Genomic DNA, 19,984 nt, shown 5'->3' with positions numbered 1-19,984 from the left:
TACAGGTGAGATAATCCTTTTTAATGGTCTCTCTCATTCGCTCTCCTAGCTGTGATGTTAGAGTTGTGCAAGACTTGGGTGTTCTCCTGCTCTGAGTGCCCATTCTCCTATACCTCCCAGATCTACCTCCACAAGCACATCAAGAGGAGCCATGACAACCTCTGTCTCCTCTGAGGAACACACAGAGCATTATGAAGTAGCCAGTGCCTTGGCGAAGGTGTTTGAGCAGCAGTCATCAATGGATTAACTCCCAAGACACAAGGAAGAGACAGCGCAACACGCGCTATGACTCCAGTGACGAAGGTAATCTAATAAAGTGCATTCAACAGTCCCAAAAGAGTACTACTTGAGTTGACTAATCTGAGCTAATTTACCTCTACTATATGTTCCAGTGCCCAGGCAGCCGGTCGGCAGAACTCAGACCAGACCAGCTATGCCAGGTGCCAGAGCCAGAAGGCCTGCTCTGCCAGTAATCAATGCAGGTATCCATGCATGTTTGTGTTGGTGAAATGTCTATGCATATTTGCACACTTACAGTTAACTCAGGACTTTCTGAAGACTCATGTATTCAGTTCACTAATTCGCTCATCTCACATCTCACTACTCGGCAGTAGATGTTCATCGCCCGGGTCCTTTGAGCCAAGGCGCTGTGAGCCCAGGCCCTTCAGCCCTTCAGACGTCCAGGCACGAGCAGCATGCATCAGCGATTAGCACCCCGGCCAGACCAGGTCAGGGTCTGACATGTCTCATGTCGAGTTGATTCTTCCCCTTATGCCAGAATCACTACGCCGCCAGCACCATAGTTTCCTGCTCATCCCTTTATCCTCTGGTTTTCAGGTAGTTCTCTGATGCCATCGCCTGTGAGACCAACAGCTCCAGCAGTGTTGCCATCAAGCTCTGCAGATGCTGGTATGCTGAATTTTGTGAACTACTTCATGCTGCATGTAGGGATATACTTTGAGTTGAATATCCATTATGGGACCGTACAATTACTTATAGCCACATCTGTGTTTAATATCCAGACTTCCAGAGGATGATGTGTCAGCAGTTCTCCAGCGTCATGCAGAGTCTGAGGGAGATGGCACAGACAATGATGAGGCTGGAGCAGAGGCTGGAGCAGAGACTGTCCGGCGAGTCTGCAGACAGCTATCAGGGAGCAGTACTGGATGACCTGCACCCTGCTAAAACGGAGGAGGAGCTGCTGGTCTTGGAGGAGCAGCTGAAGGACAAGGATCATCAAAGGAAGATGGTGAGTAACTTCAGGGCAGAACTTTGTTCCTTATTTTTGCAGGGAAGTGTTAAGGAAATGTAAAAGTAAATGATTGTCTTTATGTTTTGCAGACACGATATCTGAGTTCCATTGGCGGCAAAGATCTGCCAGATGTGGTCCGGCGGGTGCTGTCAGCCATTGCCATACACAGAGTGTGGTGTGTCTACAGCATCCATGGGAAGAGGGGGAAGAAGCCTCTGAAGAATATGACCCTCTACAATGTCATATTACGTAAGGGATTGTTCATATTTTCGCAAAATAATACATTGTCTTTGCTTCATGCCATGTGCATTGAAACCATTCCCTTTTTGGTTAAAAGGTGCAGTTATGGCCTGTAAGCCAAGCACCACTGTGACAGAGGTGTCTGCCCAGCTGCAGGAGATGCTGAAACATGCCCCTGCTCGATGCAAAAAGGTATGTGATGTCAGGCAGTTAATTTTCTCGTATCCAGTGACATGGCACGCTTCCAATGAACGTATGCGACTTGCTTTTACAGCCATTTCATTATGTCCTTAGGCATCTGCTCCAGCCCAGCTGACCTCCCCAGCCCAGCCCCTGACCGCAGCTCCAGCCCTGACCACAGTGGAGTATTCAGATGAGGATGACCTCTTCTGCCCAGACCCTCGATTCAGATGTGGATGACCCCCAGCCCGTCTCCCTAAACCTGCCTTTCCAGCCTGCCAGGATGGATGCCTTTTTTGTAAATAGTTTTTGTAAATTTTAACATTTTTTTCGTGGGATACAACGGTCTGTTCCCGGTCTGCCTGCCACAGAATGCGCACTTTGTTTCATTTTTGTTTTTAGAACTTTTGCAATTGTCAGATAATGGGTTGCTAGCCAGAGCTTGTACATACTTTTTTTTTTGCTTTTCTGGCTATGTGTAATGTGACAGACCGTAAACCTCATCCTTGTAAATATGTATACTTTTAATTTGTAATGTACTTTGTGTAATAAAATGTTCTAAACTGTTAATGGTGTTCAGTCTTATATTGGTTTGTATCATAATGCTTGCTGCTATATCCCCATATAGCATTAATTCGTTTTTGTACTGGTAAATGCTAAATATAGCCAGTGGTACTGCAAATGCTAAATATAGCCAGTGGTCAGGGTTTAGTAAGTAAGTGACCATATTTGCACCGTGCGAAAAAGACGTGCAGACCAAGTCATATAAATACCTGTAAATCTAGTGTCAGCCAAGTGAGTTTATTACGGAAGTTCCTGCCCACGTTTTTTGCACGCGGCCGCAACCATATTTGCACCGTGCGAAAAAGACGTGCAGACCAAGTCATATAAATACCTGTAAATCTAGTGTCAGCCAAGTGAGTTTATTACGGAGGTTCCTGCCCACGTTTTTTGCACGCGGCCGCAACCATATTTGCACCGTGCGAAAAAGACGTGCAGACCAAGTCATATAAATACCTGTAAATCTAGTGTCAGCCAAGTGAGTTTATAACGGAAGTTCCTGCCCACGTGCGTTCTTTGCACGCGGCCGCAACTTCTAAATGACGTGTCGTTCTAACGTAGCGGCTACTAATCGGCAGATCTCGCGTTTCCGTAAATGGCCGCGTAATTTCCGCACGTGGCGCAGATTAATCGTCACCTATAGCGGCCGTATGTAGAACGTTTGCGCAACCTGCGTGTGTTAGGGAAAGAGACCGCGCGTCGTTTTCCTCACCCTAACTATTGCCATGCTATCAATGAAAGAAAATACATTGTAAATAAACATGGTTTTAGGCTATTGTTTTTATGTAGGCCTATAGGTTAAGCTATTTGTGTTCATAAGGTAACGTCATTGTAAACGAAAGTAGCCTATAGCCTATAATCCAATTGACTGGAACCAGGGGGTTTGACAAAAGTTAAGAGGCAAAATAATTTGTCTTGACTGAATTCAAGATGTATCTTTCACAGATGCCCGAGAAACAGAAGTTGAACTAATAGCACCAAAATCAAAATAGCTACAGGAATCATCGTTGTAAAGTTAGCTATCTGCTTTTTAGCCACCGACAGCTACCGTTAATATTATGGAAGCTGCTGTCGTGAGCTAACTTGCTATCACGGTCTTATCGTGCAGCTTCACAGCCTGCTATTAGCAGACAGCACTAAAGTTGACAAAATCACACTTGCACATCATTAGAATTCCAACCATTTATATGGGATTTATCATTCAACTAAACATGGAACCTGAATACTACCTGATATTTCAACCTGCTGCCATCAGTGATCGGCGCGTCTGCTTGTTTGAGTCATGAATATCTTACGCAGTTACATTCCATGTAGTGTCCCAAAACTGTTAAATCATTCCCCAAGTAGTTCACTATGAGTCGCACTCAATACATCCATGGTAATAGGGAATAGGGAGTGAGTGAGCCATTTCAAACACATCTCTGGTCATCTCCGTTAGCCATCTCTTACTCGTCCTGATGCCATGTTCCATATGAGAACACTCAGTTAGCCTAATGTATTAAACTTCTACTTGTCCCGACAGTTAACAGATATAGACCCGGCGACAGTTACAGAGATAGAAACTATAAATAGATTGGCTTTGTTCGTAATAATTAAATTACAACCAGACAGAGAACAAGGAGTTTGAGAACGGTAGGCTCATCTAATGTGCGAGATGAGCTACAGCAATGGGTCAATGAGTGGTATTACTGCGCCCCTATGGGCAGGCGAGCGGTGGTGCGGAATGCCGTAAAGCGCCTGTTAGAAAACCGCGGGTCAAGTTACATTCTTATGTTCCCACATCTGTATGAGTGTAAGCACAGGCCTAAATTGGCTTCAAGTCAGGACGCTGAGAGTCTCCTGTGTACTGGCGTACCAGGGCACTGAGTGCCTCCTATGTACTTGTATTGCACGCCAAGTTTCCAGAGTTATCCGACACACACACACTGACACACAAACAGGCACGCAGAATCTGTTTAACTGAAAGGAAACATCCGGATCTGGATTAATGCACTGGATTAATGCACTTAATCTTAATTTTTGATAAGGGAATGAAAAATAGGACCAACGTCAGAATGAGATCATTAATGGAAAACACCTCTTCATATAATCAAGTGATATTCTGTTTCAGTTCAGTTCAATTCAAGACAATTGGTATGTGAACTCATCACAACTAAATAAAGTGTTGAAACTTGCATCGACGGATTTGATTCATTTTCCTTACGACCAGAAAAAAAAATACCACAGTCGATTCCTTGATATTTACCAACTTCACAAGGAGCACCGCCCTGTCTGTCATCCTGCAGCCGACCTGACATCACTGCTACCAGCCATAGCCTGCAGCCTAGCTGCCGCTATCACGTGTCAGAATCCTCCTGCTCGACCTGCGCATCCCAACTGCTACCCACTGCTGAGTAGGCTAGCCTATGGTGTAGGGAACTGCTAGAAATACTACTACTGTGGTGCCACTACAACTGTTACTGCTGCTGCTGCTACTACAGAAGGTAAGTTAAAGGCTACTTTACAGAAGCTAAGTTTAGCTAAATTAGGTTAGGCTAACGCTAAACTGGGTTGGATTAAGTGAAACTAAATTCAGGAATTGTGATAATGTTAATGCACATTTGGGAAGGAGGCTCACAAAGAAAAGTGCTTTATAAATACAGTAAAATAAATTAGCATTTATTATTAAATCCCTCCTGCTTCCATCTTCATACCCTTAGGACTAAGAGAAACTAAACCCTCTGGGAAAGCTCCATTGGAAACTGTTCTCACCTGGTCCAGCTTGGCTTATACCATCCAAGTAGCTCTGAACTGAATTTACATGAAATCTAGCATCTGCTAAATTAAGATAGGTCTTGTCACCTGTTCCAATGCTAATCCAACACAATAAGACTGTGACAGCCAGTCACAAGAAAGTCACAACTAGCAGCAACTTCCATAACATTAATTGTAGCTGTCGGTGGCTAAAGCAGTTAGCTAACGTTACGATGATGATTCCTGTAATGTTAGCTATTTTAATGCAACAAATGTTATAGGAATCATTGTAATGTTAGTTGCAGTACATTCATTGCAAGTTGAATTACGGGATGTGATGTGACAGGGTTCGTTTGGTCTAGGCGAGTGATAACATCACTGTCAGTTGTAGCCCCTTGAAATGTGAGGACGTGCCATGATGCAAATCAAGGGTTTGCCTCTTCATATACATTTACAGTACCAGTCTGCTTTAGTAGCTCTATCTTGGGAGCTGGGAAAAGAATAATGGCCCAAAACAATAACAGTAGGGTTGGGTACCGTTCACATTTGAACCAATATGGTACTAGTTCCAGTACCAGGAATTCCGTACCAGTAACCGATTCAATACCTCTTTCTTTCTTTTGCTCATTACTTAGAACTTCTCTATTCAGATTAATTCCAGAATATGACTGGTGTGATGCATAATATTATAAATATAAATAAAGATCATCATGATTAATCCCAAATATTTGCTTGTATTATTATTTTATTTAAAAAAAATGGGGGGGGGGGGAGTACAATTAGGCATACACGTATGTGTGATGTTAGAGTAAGGAAAAGCATGACAAAGTGGATGTGCACACAACTACAGTTTTATCTAAACTTTTCTTTTACTCAACTTGGTTCAGTGGAAAGACAGTAGTCTACATCATTGCAATATGTGCACACAACTCGGCTACGCCTCGGCCTATGACCGCAGCACAACCCATGGTATATTGGCCATATACCACACACTCTCATGAGTTATTGCTTCACTAAGGAAATTAATCAATTTAAATTAGTGACAGCCGTTGAGTTGCGTTCGATGCTTGTGTCCGATGCTAGAGAATCACTGAGGTTCAATTCTTGTTTTTTGATGGACTTGGCCAGTAGACGCTGACAGACACAGTGGAGCCAAGGGCTAAGCACGCATCATGGTTGCCATTATGACATCATGTTTTAAACCACTGCCCCAGTTATTAGTTTGACACTAGCCGATATCAGACAGAACTGTCAACTCGTTACACTCCGTTGAGATGTTCAGTCTGACATTGCTTCCACTCTAACAGATTTCCAAGGGGGAGGGAGATTCAATTATAACATAATTGCTGATGTATAGCCCATGACAACCATAGACAACATAATGACAACACGGAGCGAAAGGAAACAGTAATGTAATTATCGTAGTAGGCTACTGTACGAACGGCAACAACTGTTACTTTGCTTCTACTACCAACCACTACCAGTCCTCCTCCCAGTCCCGTCTCCAAGGGCGGGCATTTGGGGGCCAGGCCCGCCCACTGAATCAGCTGGGCCCGCCCTGAACGAAACTCGAAAGACGTACTAATCTCTGTGATGACGGAATGACCCCGGGCTATTCTGCATCTGATTGGCTTACCCTGATATACTTTAACCAATCGAACTGACCACTAAAACCTGACCAATCTCAACCAAGGAAGGCACCATATTAGCCAATCCCAGGCAGAGTAGGGCAGATCATTCATTCCGTGCCGCGCGGCCATTTTTGGTAATGTTAACGACATACTAGTGCAAAAACTTGCATACATGGGATGAATTATTAGTGGATGTCAGAAGATTCAGAAGTAGTGGCGATTGCTCCTTGGCTTACCCATACAAATCCAAATAAAACTTGATTTGTGCGCTTTCTTTCAGTAAAAGAAGGTACGAAAATTGACTTTCAGACTGTTTTTGACTTAAATGCGTCTTGTATTCTGCCATATCGCTTCATTTTCATCCGTGTTTAGCGTTTTGGTAGTGCTCCGTGGACCCCTACAGTCCTCATGAAAATACAGTCCACGTTACGGTCCGTTGACACCGTTCTTACTAGCTCGTTATTCACTTAACATTGTAGGCCAGGTAAAATGATGCAACAACTTGGCATGACTGTCCCGTCATTCACATCACCTATTGGTCAATCATGTTACCCACTTTAGCTATATAGCTACTGGCAGCATCAATGAACATTGAAAACGGAGATCTTGAGTAGGCTATTTGTTGAAAATTGATTACAAAATGAAGTGGATTAAACGAGTTGGGGTTACGATATAAGGTAGGTCTTTTGTGATTAATTACCAGTTGTTATGGCTGTGCGTTTTGCTTTGCCTAGATTTAATCGGCACTCGAGAGCGTTAACTTTGCTTCCTGGAGTGGTGGGCTAAGGCCTAGTAGGCTAGTAGTAGCCTAAACACTGATTAGTGAGGGAGTAGGCTATTGAGTGCTGTGCCCTAAGGGGGTGTATTTTATCGTTCTGTCATTCCTCTTCGTGGTGCTTGGCCATTGTTGTCATATAATGGCTCTGTAGTTTATTTAGTGTGTCCCTAAAAGCTTCGTTGTTTCTGTATGTTTTTTACATATAAAAATGCCACCGCTCAGCGCCCTTCTGGTGCTGTGAAACCTCCCATCAGGGCATGCTTTGAAAGCGCATCCCTCCCAAAATTGTCCTGACTTACCCGGTTCTAGGACCCACCAGACGCCAGGACTTAGTTGCCTTGATAAAAACATTTTAGTAATTACAATCGTTTTTAACGTGTTTTAACTTTACCAAGACAATTATCCACCCAGGGTTTAGGTTCTCAGGTCACCCCACCTATCTGGAGAGGAGAGTTGGCTGGTTAAGTGACTCGTCAAATAAGGCTGAAGATGCTAGTTTCATAAGCTGCAATTTTCTTTTGGAGAAAACTTGTTTATTTGTTTGCACAACAGGGATGCCCTTTTGCATGTACAGTACTTTGAATCACTTATGATGAACTTGATACGTTTAGTGTTATTTTTATTTAAAAAGGTTTTACAAAAATGTTTTTGCATATTCTCCATATAACAGCAATCAACTTATTTTGACAGTTTTGATGAATTCAGAGCAGTGAGGAGACATTCCAAAGATATGGTAATGGTAAGGTAGACAGACAGACAGACAGACAGATAGATAGATAGATATAGACTTATGTCAAAAACACACAGAGGTAGGTGTCGGTGAGAACTTAGAATAACAATGATAAATGAGATATCCCTCTAAATCTGGCTGAAAAACGACTTAAAACGGGCTTAAAAGCACCCAAACAATTTGTGTGTGCCCCCCCTAACATATTGAATGCCCCCCCTGGCATTTCATTCTGGAAACGGGTCTGCCTCCTCCTCTCAGATCTCCTAGAAGCTCTCGCTGTTGCAGCTTTGAAGTCGCATTGTCTGAACGCACAGCTCCACAGCATTCAACAACAACTTGACAATGGCATTAGTCCCGCCCTTGGTGCTCATTGGTTAATCGTTAGAACCCACAGCGCTCATTTGTCGATTATATTTTAATCAGAGAACCAGCTGTTTCACATAGCCACACCAGAACAAGGATCAGCAAACTTTTAGTGGGCGGATTCACACCACAATCAAGTGGATTAAGGATTATGAAATCACAATTATGCAGGAAACCATGACGAACACAGCTGTGACATCAAAAGGCATGGTAAATCGACAAACTTCTCGTAATCCATGACCTTATGGCTGCCATTAGTAGTAGTAGGATTAGCGAAGCACTTTGGAGACTGAGAATGACATCAACATTCAGTCAATATTTTGCAATGTCATTCTTCTCCAATCCTACAAGCCTCTCTAGCCCTTGTGGATTTGCCAGTAGTTGACAGGCTGGGTGACTAAGCATCAGGGAGCCAATGAGCTAACGAAAACAGAAGCACTCCCTCCAGATTTCTGTTTTTACTTTCATTCTCCATCTTTTCTCTCTTCCCTCTCTTTTTCTCTCAGACTTTCAAGACTTGGCCAAACTAATCGTTTTTTATTTATGCTTTTAGCGTGCTGAAAAAACGTATTGATTCCATTAAGACCGGTCAGGAACCACAGTTTAAAAACAACATTATCCTTCCAATAACCTTCACTCAATTAGATTCCCTATAAAAAAAGGCTTGCTAATGGTGCCTACAGAGCAGTCTCTCTCACTCTCCCACACACACACACACACACACAGATGCACAATGTGCACACATAATTACACACACGTTTCACACACACACACACACACACACACACACACACACACACACACACACACACACACACACAGATGTCTCATAATTACCCACATTTCATACACACACACACACACACTTGAACAACTGGGCACACATACAGTACAGTACATGCACACACATGCACACACATGCACACACACATGCACACTCACAGAAACGGGCGCAGGGTTTGGAGACGCGGGGTCTGGAGACGCAGGGTTTGGAGACGCAGGGTTTGGAGACGCGGGGTTGGGAGACGTGGGGTTTGGAGATGCAGGGTTGGGAGACGTGAGGTCTGGAGATGCAGGGTTTGGAGACGCAGGGTTGGGAGACACGGGGTTTGGAGACGCGGGGTCTGGAGATGCAGGGTTAGGAGACGCAGGGTTTGGAGACGCAGGGTTGGGAGACGCAGGGTTGGGAGACGCAGGGTTTAGACCAGGTGCTGTCTGACGGTTAACTCAGTGGGACCAGGCTGCCTCTCACCCTTCATGTCTACAGGACTCATGGTCATCAACACACACATCAGAACTACCCTCATTGGCTGGCCCAACACTGGAGGAAGGGTGTGGGCAGCCAATGAAACCGCACCACTGGCTTGGTGTTAGAAAACATGAATGAACTGGAGATTGTTGTCAGGCCAACGACTGGAAATGATTGTAAAAAGTTCTCCAAGATCAGCTGTCCCAGAATGCATGGAGCTTGAGCATCAAAAATATTACCGATCATTACAGTCTTCCCTATTCTGTCCTTTCTCTAACCCTACCAATATATATTCCAGAACCCCACCCCCACATGTATTGCATCTCTTGTTCTGTAATCCCTTCCCTATCTCCCCGTCTTGAAATCATCTTGATCCTCTTCGACTCCATCCAAGCCACCTCCATCTTCTCCATCATCTCCTCCTTTACCTCCATCCTCTCCTCCTCTACCTCCATCATCTCCTCCTCTACCTCCATCCTCTCCTCCTCTACCTCCATCCTCTCCTCCTCTACCTCCATCATCTCCTCCTCTACCTCCATCATCTCCTCCTCTACCTCCATCCTCTCCTCCTCTACCTCCATCATCTCCTCCTCTACCTCCATCATCTCCTCCTCTACCTCTCCTTCATACAGTCAGATGTGGATCACCTCTGTTTCTCAGTCTTCCTCAGTCCCCCACCCGTTTAGATAGATCACCAAGTCTCTCAGCCCATAAATGTATTAATGTTCACTTTGGAAACTAAGGCCGATAAATCATGTTCATAAAACACAGTCACACTCAAGAGAGAACACACTCAGTCACTTTTACACAGACAGCAACTAGATATACACTCCTGGCACTGGCTTTAAGTGTGCATGCGTGCGTGTGTGTGTGCGTGTGTATGTGTGTGTGTGTGCATGTGTGTGTATGTGTGTGTGTGTGCGTGCGTATGTGTGTGTGTGTGCGTGTGTATGTGTGTGTGCGTGCGTGTGTATGTGTGTGTGTGTGTGCGTGCGTATGTGTGTGTGTGTGTGCGTGCATGTGTGCGTCAGCGTGCATGTGTGCGTCAGGTCCCTATTCCCTCCTGACCCTGTCTGTTCTGTTCCAATCAGAAAGATAAGGACCACTAAAGTACTGTTATTACTCATCTATCAAGATGAAATAACAAGATCACTGACAGCGATACCCTATTCTATAGAAGCTCTCTGTCTAAATATCTGTGATCAGTTCTGCCATGTGGATGTGTCAGATAAGGCAACTCGTGCACAGCATGAAAACAAACAGTCCAGCAGGATACATGAGCGCCGACAAATTCACTGTCAACAAAGTCATCATCTGCAAGTGCAGAAATGTGCGAGCCAGCTAAATTTAGCTCTCTGGGTACCGATTTGTTTTCTGCAGTATGTGTGTGTGTATTGCAACATCTGAGAGTGTGTCTAGTGTGATAGTGTGTCCGTGTCTTTCCACATCTGAATTTGAGTGTCACACGTGTGTGTCTGTGTGTGTGTGTGTGTGTGTGTGTGACTGCATCTGAGCATCAGTAAGGGGGAGTGAACAGCTGGCTTTGGAGTTCCTGGGAGCAGAACATCGGCCTTATCAGAAAAAGCACATGGCCACATCTCCCCCTCACCCATTCCAAAGCTGCCATGAGCTAACACTCGGCCCCCAGAGAGAGGGAGTGGGTTTAGCAAACTGAAAGAGGCAGTGAGCGAGTGGTCAAAGACAGAGAGAGAGGGGGGGGGGGGTGGACAAGATAGAATGACAACAGGACAGTCTGAAGAGAAATGGGAAAAGAAGAGATGATGGAATAAAAAGAAGAGTGAGAGAAAGAGAGAAACATTTAAAGTGCAAGCAAAACAGTCCAAAAGTGTCACATAGTCAGAAATTAACAGCAACAGATGAAACAAGTGCATAGGGAACCAATGACATTCCAAAACGTTTCCATAACTTCTTAAGAAACGTCCGTGGCTGTTTCTGCATTTTAATGGGTCAAGTAAAACTACACTAATAATGTAAACTTGATTTGTTTCAGCCCTTCATCACAGCTTTGATCATATCACATCTTTGAATGAGCACAAATTAAATTGCACAAATGTATGAAACAACCTTTAATTTAATTTAAAACAACCTTCTTTCACATGACGATTATTTTTGTGAAAATAACACAGTTGTCTATAATGAAGCCATGGATTTATGTTAGCTCATCTTTATATCATCTTTCATCTTTCTTGTCATGTACCGAAATGTGTATCATTCAACTAGATTTGTTGAGAAAGTGAAAACAGTGTGTGGGTGTTCCTGTTTCCTGTACTCCATCTACACACCTGTCACTGAGACTTGATTCAGGTGTGCTATGTGGAGACTTTCAGTTATCTGGTGTATAGCTCATCTGTTACTAAAGTCATTTCTGAGCAGAGCGTTTTGGATTATGTGTCCGTTTTTGAGTCCAGTTGTGTTAGGGTGAGGCTGGTGGAGGTAGGACCCAATAGCAGACGGCAGGCAGCGCAGGTTCAAAAATGAAGTCTCCGACGCAAATTCAGGCAAGGCACGTACGTCACGGCCGGGGTAGTCGGCAGAGGTTAATCAGTCACGCATGACGCCAGCACCAGCTGACTGTAGCTGTCATAGCATTGGTCAGCTCACTAGAGCGCATGTATTTAAGCTGTCAAAACATGTCATTGTTCGCGCTTGCCATTACTGTTGGTTGTGCATTGCATGCTCGCCCCACCTCCTCCCCTGCTCCTCCTGCGTATGTCGATGTCCTCTGTTGTCATCGTTGCTCTCTGTCCGGGGTAAGTTTGTCAGGTATTCCACTAGCGTCGGCTAGTGGATGCCAGAGTAGCCGCTAGCTGGTCTCTGTGGCTCTCCGTGGTGACCGTGGGCCGAAACGTCTCCGAATGGCCATCCAGCGGTCCCTCCGGTCGCCATGGAGGCAGAGACACTAGGCTGTATCTCCCTCGGAACCCACGAAGCGTCGGCCCGCGGGGGCCAGGAACTATAATGTACAGCAGTCCCCCTGTGGCGCTCTTTGATGGTCTTAGTGGGCTGAGTTACCTCCGAGCGTCTTCCCGATCGCGGCCCACTCTGATCGTCATTGAGGCAGGGGGCTAGATGCCGTTCCCCCTTTTCTGGCTCTCTGGGCCAAGCGGCCCAGAGGGGGGGAACACCTAGATTGCCTCCCCCTGCTAATTGCCTGCCCCCCGGACAGAGCACACCACCAAAATTCATATGCTATGTTTTATGCCGCATGTATGTTCAAATTTGACAAAAGTGATCTCGACTGAATATAGGTTTTAATATAAAAAAAAAGCAAACAGAGGAACACTGGGAGGAAACACTAACATTAACAATGAACCGACAGAGAACAAAGGAAACAGGAGGGCATATATACTCTGGGAGAACAATCAAGGAACAACGTACAGGTGTGCAACAAGACATAACGAGACACAGGTGCAGACAATCACCCAGACAAGGACATGGAGGGATTCCAACAAGACACCAACACAAGGAGAGAGGAACAAGGACACAAGGGAGGAGAACAGGGAACAAGGCTGGGACTGGGAAAGGGACTGGGCAGGAAACCAGAGGGGGAAACTAGAGGGCCAGGACAGGAGGGACTGGAGTGACGTGAGACTAGTGAGGGGACAGGTGTCTAGAGCTGGGAGGACACAAACCAACATAGAAGACAAGACCACAGACAAGACAACGAACACAAGACCAAACACACAAGGAGGCAGAACAAAACCAAGTGACAGTGACCAAAATAGTGCAGGGGCAGTCACTGGGAGGGGAGGTGCTCAGGGTCCAGGAAGGTCCAGGGGGCACAGGAGCTCAGGGTGAGGAATCCAGGCCGGGAACAGGGGGTGAGCAGGGCGAACCAGGTGTCCGGGGCAGGGGCGAGGGTCTGGACAGGGAGCAGGGGGTGAGCAGAACAAACCAGGGGCCCGAGGAAGGGGCGAGGGTCTGGACCGGGAGCAAGCAGAGTGGACCAGGGGGCCGGGGCAGGGGCGAGGGTCTGGACCGGGAGCGAGCAGAGTGGACCGGGGTCCGGGGCGAACCAGGGGTCCGTAGCGAACCAAAATCCTAGCGTGACGTACAGGAGTGGCTGTGAGGGTTCATTACGTCTGCATCTCCCACATCAGTGGATGGCATTAGCTGGCTGAGGAAAGTCCAAGACTTTATCTGCGGCCTGCTTCGGTAGTCACACAGTAGGTTGCCAGGCTGCTATTGTAAATAAGAATTTGTTCTTAAGGGCGTGCCTGTTCAAATAAAGGTTAAATACAAAGGTTAAATACAAAATAAAAATCACACAAAAGTGGTTTATAGCCATTAGTTGTTTGAAAGAGAAACAGGGATCGACAGATACTAATATAACTTCTGATCATTATGTGCAGTGAACGCAAAACTAAATAACACAGGGGATTGGCAGAGCTAAGCTGTGTGCATCCTAACCATACAGAGAGACTCCTTAGGCCAAAATTGTGTTCCGTGTGTGGGTGACAATGAAAAGAAGGAAGAGGGAGGGTCTGAGCTGACCATGCAGAGCAGAGCAGGGTGATTGGGTTGGGCCGCTGTCAGCATGTGGCTGTGGCTAATGAGAAGATGGACCCCAGTGAAGTGTGCAGGGAAGTATGAACTTCACTCTGGGAGGCTGGGGAGGTCACCACAACCTCTCACTGATCACTTCATCTAACTGCCAGAGAGAGAGGGGGGGGGGGGAGTGTGTGGGGGTGGGGGGGAGGGGGAGTGGGGCATGAAATGTGTGCATCTGCTGCACAATAGTTCACAAGAGAGTAATAGATGATTATTGGGCTTCATCACTCAATGTGTGTGTGTGCGTGCGTACTGTATATATGCGTGGGTGTTTATTCTCTTGTGTGTATGAATATGAATAAGAGCCAGTATGTTTATTAGAAGTGCATCCAGGTAGCAGTTGTTACCTAACGACAAAAGCAGGTTTGGGTTGCAGGAAGTCAACAGTGGCACGCCAGAAAACTAAACTAGCAGTGTCTATATTGATAGCCAGCCAATTCCTCAAGGAAAGATACTGCGACCTACCAACTGACCCGAAACTGTCAGGCCAAAATAAATGGAATGTTGTGGTAACGTTGTTTTAATGTTGTGTGGAGCCGAAGTGAGCTGGAGTCTCTGGTGTAGATTTCTGTCTTTTATTTTTATGTACTGTAGAAAAATGTCTGGGATATGAATTGTGCCTGGGGAGAGGTAGGGGAGAGGGAGAGAGAGAGAGAGACGGATAGAGAGAGAACGACGAAGAGAGGAGGAAGGAAGGGAGGGAGAACAGAGTGAAAGGGGGATTTGGAGAAGGCTGCCATAAACATAAGGATACCTTTCATCAAAAAATGAGTTACAGTCTCATAAGGCAAAGTCATGCATTAAATCGTGTTCACTCATTTCCCTCCATCTCTCTCTCTCTCTCTCTCTCTCTCTCTCTCTCTCACACACTCTTTCTAGACCTGCAATGAACAAAACAACTTTTTATTCCTCTCACTGCCACCCACCTACCAGTTAGGTTTTGCACACCTTCCTTCTCTCTCTCTCTCTCCAGTCTTTCCACATGAATCTGTCTGTCCTATTCTCTCTTCCATGTATCTCTCTCTCTAAAGCTCTATCTATCTATCCTTAATCCATATAGGCCTATACTAAATCCTCCATTTACTCTTCTAGTCTTATTCATCTCTCCATCACTGCTCCCCCAACCACAAACTCCCTCCCTCCCTCCCTCTGCATTTATGTGTGCGTCTGCACGTCTGCGTTCACGGCAGTGGAGAACACAGTCTGGGGTGATCCTTGATGACTTCACCATGTGTGAAAGGCCTGTAAATCTGTCATCAGACTTGCTCTGCTAGTCCATAGACCCCCAGAGTAACCACATATGCCCTGAGACCCCCAGAGTAATCATGCCCTGATGGACAGGAGGGGAGATGGGGAGAGGGATGATAAAAAAAGGGATGAAAAGAGGTAGGTGGTATGAAGTTTAGAGGTACTGCTTAGAGACTGCTACTGCTCAGAAAGAAAGAGAGTAAGAAAGAAAGAGAGTGAGAAAGAAAGAAAGAAAGAATAAGAAAGTAAGAAAAGAAAATAGAAAGAGAGACTGAATGAGGGATGGAAAGACAAGGTATGTGGTGAAGGAGGACTGCCTAGGTGAGGGTATGTTTTTTTAAGCCCTCTCAGCAGACCCCTCCCAGAGGGTTAACGCTGTAGCCAGCTGTAGACTGGGGATGGAGGAGTATCGTGTTTCACCAGTAGGGGGCCCCACCTATCAATCACACAAGGCCCCGGGGGGACAGCAGTGATCTGTGGAGCACAGCCAAGGGACATAATGGACTGAGAGAGACGTGACAGAACACGCACACGCACACACACGCACACACACACACACACACACACACACACACACACACACTGGTACTGTAGATAACAACCTGAAATCCCATTGTTCTTGTTCTCTGTTTATTGTACACGGTCAAATGCGGCTGGTGGGCACACTACACACACACACACACTCACAAACACACACACACACACACACACACATTCACAACACCTCAGCTTGTGATCTGTCTCAATGCCACGCCTCAACAGATTCAATCAGAGGGGAGTCTTTGTTTTTCTCCTTGCTGTCGTTTAATTTTCTGCTGCTTTTCTGCCTCTCTCCTGTCCCCGTAGGAGTCAAATCATTTCACTGAATGTTCCCAACTCTGACTGTGGAACTAACTGCAGAGGTAGGACTGGGACACACAGCGTGTACACACACGCACTCAAACACACGCACACGCACACACACACAGTGACTGACACATGTTAACTTTCACAGTGTGTGTGTGTGTGCGTTCTATGTGTGTCCAAGGGCACAGAGACCATAATACCATTCCAAAAAAATCTATTTTGTCCCCCCCAACTATTATTCTTGATCATATCTTATTTTTGCAAGCTGCGGATTAATTCAATCTGTAGGGTGCTGAAATGTGCCATCTTTAGGACCCAGCAGACCTCTGCCTAACAGCCAGTGCTGATTGTGGTCAGAATCACAGTTAAAAAATAAGATGAACTCATGCCAGGTCCACAGTATTTAATTCTTCAAAATTATCTGTATACCCCGTTTGTCTCCACTACGTTTCAAACCGTTTCTATGCCACTGTGTGTGTCTGTGAGTGTCTGAAAAGGAGAGAACGAGTGTGTGAGTTACTGTCTCTCTCTCGTGGCCCAAGTGACAGAGTGAGTGAGTTACTGCAGTGTCTCTGTGCACAGATTGGACTGGCCCAGAGATTTATGCAATCTCCCAAACACCCTGTCCCTTTGGAACACACACCCAGACATACGCACGCACGCACGCACGCATGCACACACACACACACACACACACACTCTCACACACACACACACACACACACACACACACACACACACACACACACACACACACACACACACACACACACACACACACACACACACACAGTCTTAGTCTGATCTCTCCCTCGGTCCCATACACACAGACACACACACAGTCTCAGTCTGATCTCTCCCTCGGTCCCATACACACACACACACACACACACACACACACACACACACACACACACACACACACACACACACACACACACAGGGGGTGCGCAAGTCTGGATACTTTAACAAAATCTCAGCACCATTCACATACAAATGTCTGAAGGACTGTGTTTACATCCAGCATCAGGGTGATGATAGAGGAGTGTTCCCTCTCCACATTGATATGATATACAGTAACAGCACTCAAACTGCTATAATTCATTATGGTATGGAATGATATTGTCAAAGTCTCTCAAAAGCGATAGAGTTCATCAGGAGTTTGTCTCAAGTAAACATGTACAGACTGGCGTTACGGTATCATCTTTTAGGCTAGGTAGATACTGTAGGCTAGATAGGTTAGTAAGTTATTCCGTTAGTTAGATATTTTTTAGAGTTGGATTAGTTATGTAAACAGCAGATTGTTTTGGGAAAGCTAGGACTGATGATGAATAAAGGGGCGTGGCTTGGAGCTCATTAGGAGGGCATGAGCACCAGGTGAAGACACGCTGGAGAGAACATGCAGAGAGACCTGTCGCCATTGAAGTCAACCATCGCTAGAACTGAGAGAGACTGGAGACCACTGGATGCAGAGGAACTTTCCACACGTTCTTTTAAAACACGTGCACACCTGTTTTTAACTTGGACGAACAGAAGGGAGCTGCACGGACAGAGAGAGTTGGTCCAGCTACCGAAGGAATCTCGCCAGGCAGATGGGTCCCTGCAGGAGCTGGCCAGGCCTCATCACAGCTGTCCAGCTGTGAGTGTGTGTAGCCACTGTCCCCTGGTCAGGGTAGCTGCAAGCATGGTAGGAGTAGCTAGATTCTCACTTCCACAAACTAGCATTAGTTAGGCTACCAGTTAGCAGGATTACCACTCCACCAGGCCGGAGATGGAGCAGAGCAGCCATAGTGGGGTAGTGTAACAACTGGCTTGTGTGGAAGTTTGAAGCCGTCCTTGTTTGTGTTTGAGGGAACAGCTTCAAAGAGGATAACACCTGGGCGTCGTATCGACCACAATGCCACTGAAATAAAAAATGTGAACATTAACGAGACACTGACTGACAGCTTTGCTTCCAAACTCTGCTTATGATCTATCTCTCTCTCTCTCTTTCTCTCTCTCCCTCTGTTTGGCACTCTTTCATTTCTCTCGCTCTCTCTCCGCTCGCTCCCTCTCGTAAAGTACGCTGTGCTCTGCTGACTTTTATATGACAGTGCCATTTTCGTCTGGAGCTAAAGAACCACACACAGGCCAGTTAAAACGTTGGTGGCCGCTCATCTGTCCGCACCGCCGCCTCCGATCACACACCCAACCGCACAGCCCACAGAAACCACGCTCCACCGTGACCTCTCAACCGCACCCGACCACACTAGTCACCGCTCATCGTCACCGACCGGCGTCACTTAAGCTCACGGCACCACCGTTTCTCAACCCCACCATGTCAACGTCAACCTTGCTCTACCACACTGCCTAAACCAATGTGACCACTGAACCACACACCACACTCCCTAAGGTACTGAGGCCGCTCCCAACCCCACTGGTACTTTGAAAGAACACTAAACCACGATTGTACATGTGTCAGTGGGATTCTGGGTGTTTGTGTGTGTGTGTGTGTGTGTGTGTGTAAATGAGTATGCTGTGCTGGTGGTAGTCAGAAACAGTCCATTACCATCCAGACATTACATCCGCACCAGTGGTCCAGAACACTTTACTCACGCACTCTCTCACAGTGCTGTAATTACCAATGTTGAAACAAACAAACAAACAAACACACACACACACACACTCATTCCACTGTGTCCGTACACCTTATATCCCATATTTTATTTTATTTTTTATTTATCTCAGTCCCGTGGTTTTTGGCGAGGTTCTGAAAGTACTAAATTGGCCAATTCTTTATTTCCACGGCGACAGAGGATGAACAAACGCACCTGGGAGGAGAAGACTCACACAATCCCATCACAGAGGAGGGGTAATTACAACTGTGCTTAGAGATAGAGGAGGGGTAATTACAACTGTGCTTAGAGATAGAGGAGGGGTAATTACAACTGTGCTTAGAGATGGAGGGAGGGGTAATTACAACTCTGTTTAGAGATAGAGGGAGGGGTAATAACAACTGTGCTTAGAGATGGAGGGAGGGGTAATTACAACTGTGCTTAGAGATAGAGGAGGGGTAATAGCAACTGTGCTTAGAGATGGAGGGAGGGGTAATTACAACTGTGCTTAGAGATAGAGGGAGGGGTAATTACAACTGTGCTTGGAGATAGAGGAGGGGTAATTACAACTCTGTTTAGAGATAGAGCGAGGGGTAATAACAACTGTGCTTAGAGATAGAGGGGTAATTACAACTCTGTTTAGAGATAGAGGGAGGGGTAATTACAACTCTGCTTAGAGATAGAGGAGGGGTAATTACAACTCTGCTTAGAGATAGAGGGAGGGGTAATTACAACTGTGCTTAGAGATAGAGGAGGGGTAATTACAACTGTGCTTAGAGATAGATGGAGGGAGAGGGAGGGAGGGGGGTGAGGGCAGAAAGGAAGAAAAATATATTGGCGAGAAGAAAATGAAAAGTTTGAGAATGATGGAAAGTAGAGTAGATGTTAGAGATGGAGAGATGAAGGAGATGGATGGAGGTAAAGGAAGGAGGGAATAAAAAGTGAGAGAAAATAAATGTACAGAATGATGTACGAGTCAGTAGGAGAGTCAGTAGGAGAAAGGGAAT

Source organism: Borostomias antarcticus (assembly GCF_949987555.1).
Source record: "Borostomias antarcticus genome assembly, chromosome: 1".
In the NCBI taxonomy this organism is placed as follows: Eukaryota; Metazoa; Chordata; class Actinopteri; order Stomiiformes; family Stomiidae; genus Borostomias; species Borostomias antarcticus.
This window is presented reverse-complemented; position numbering follows the sequence as displayed.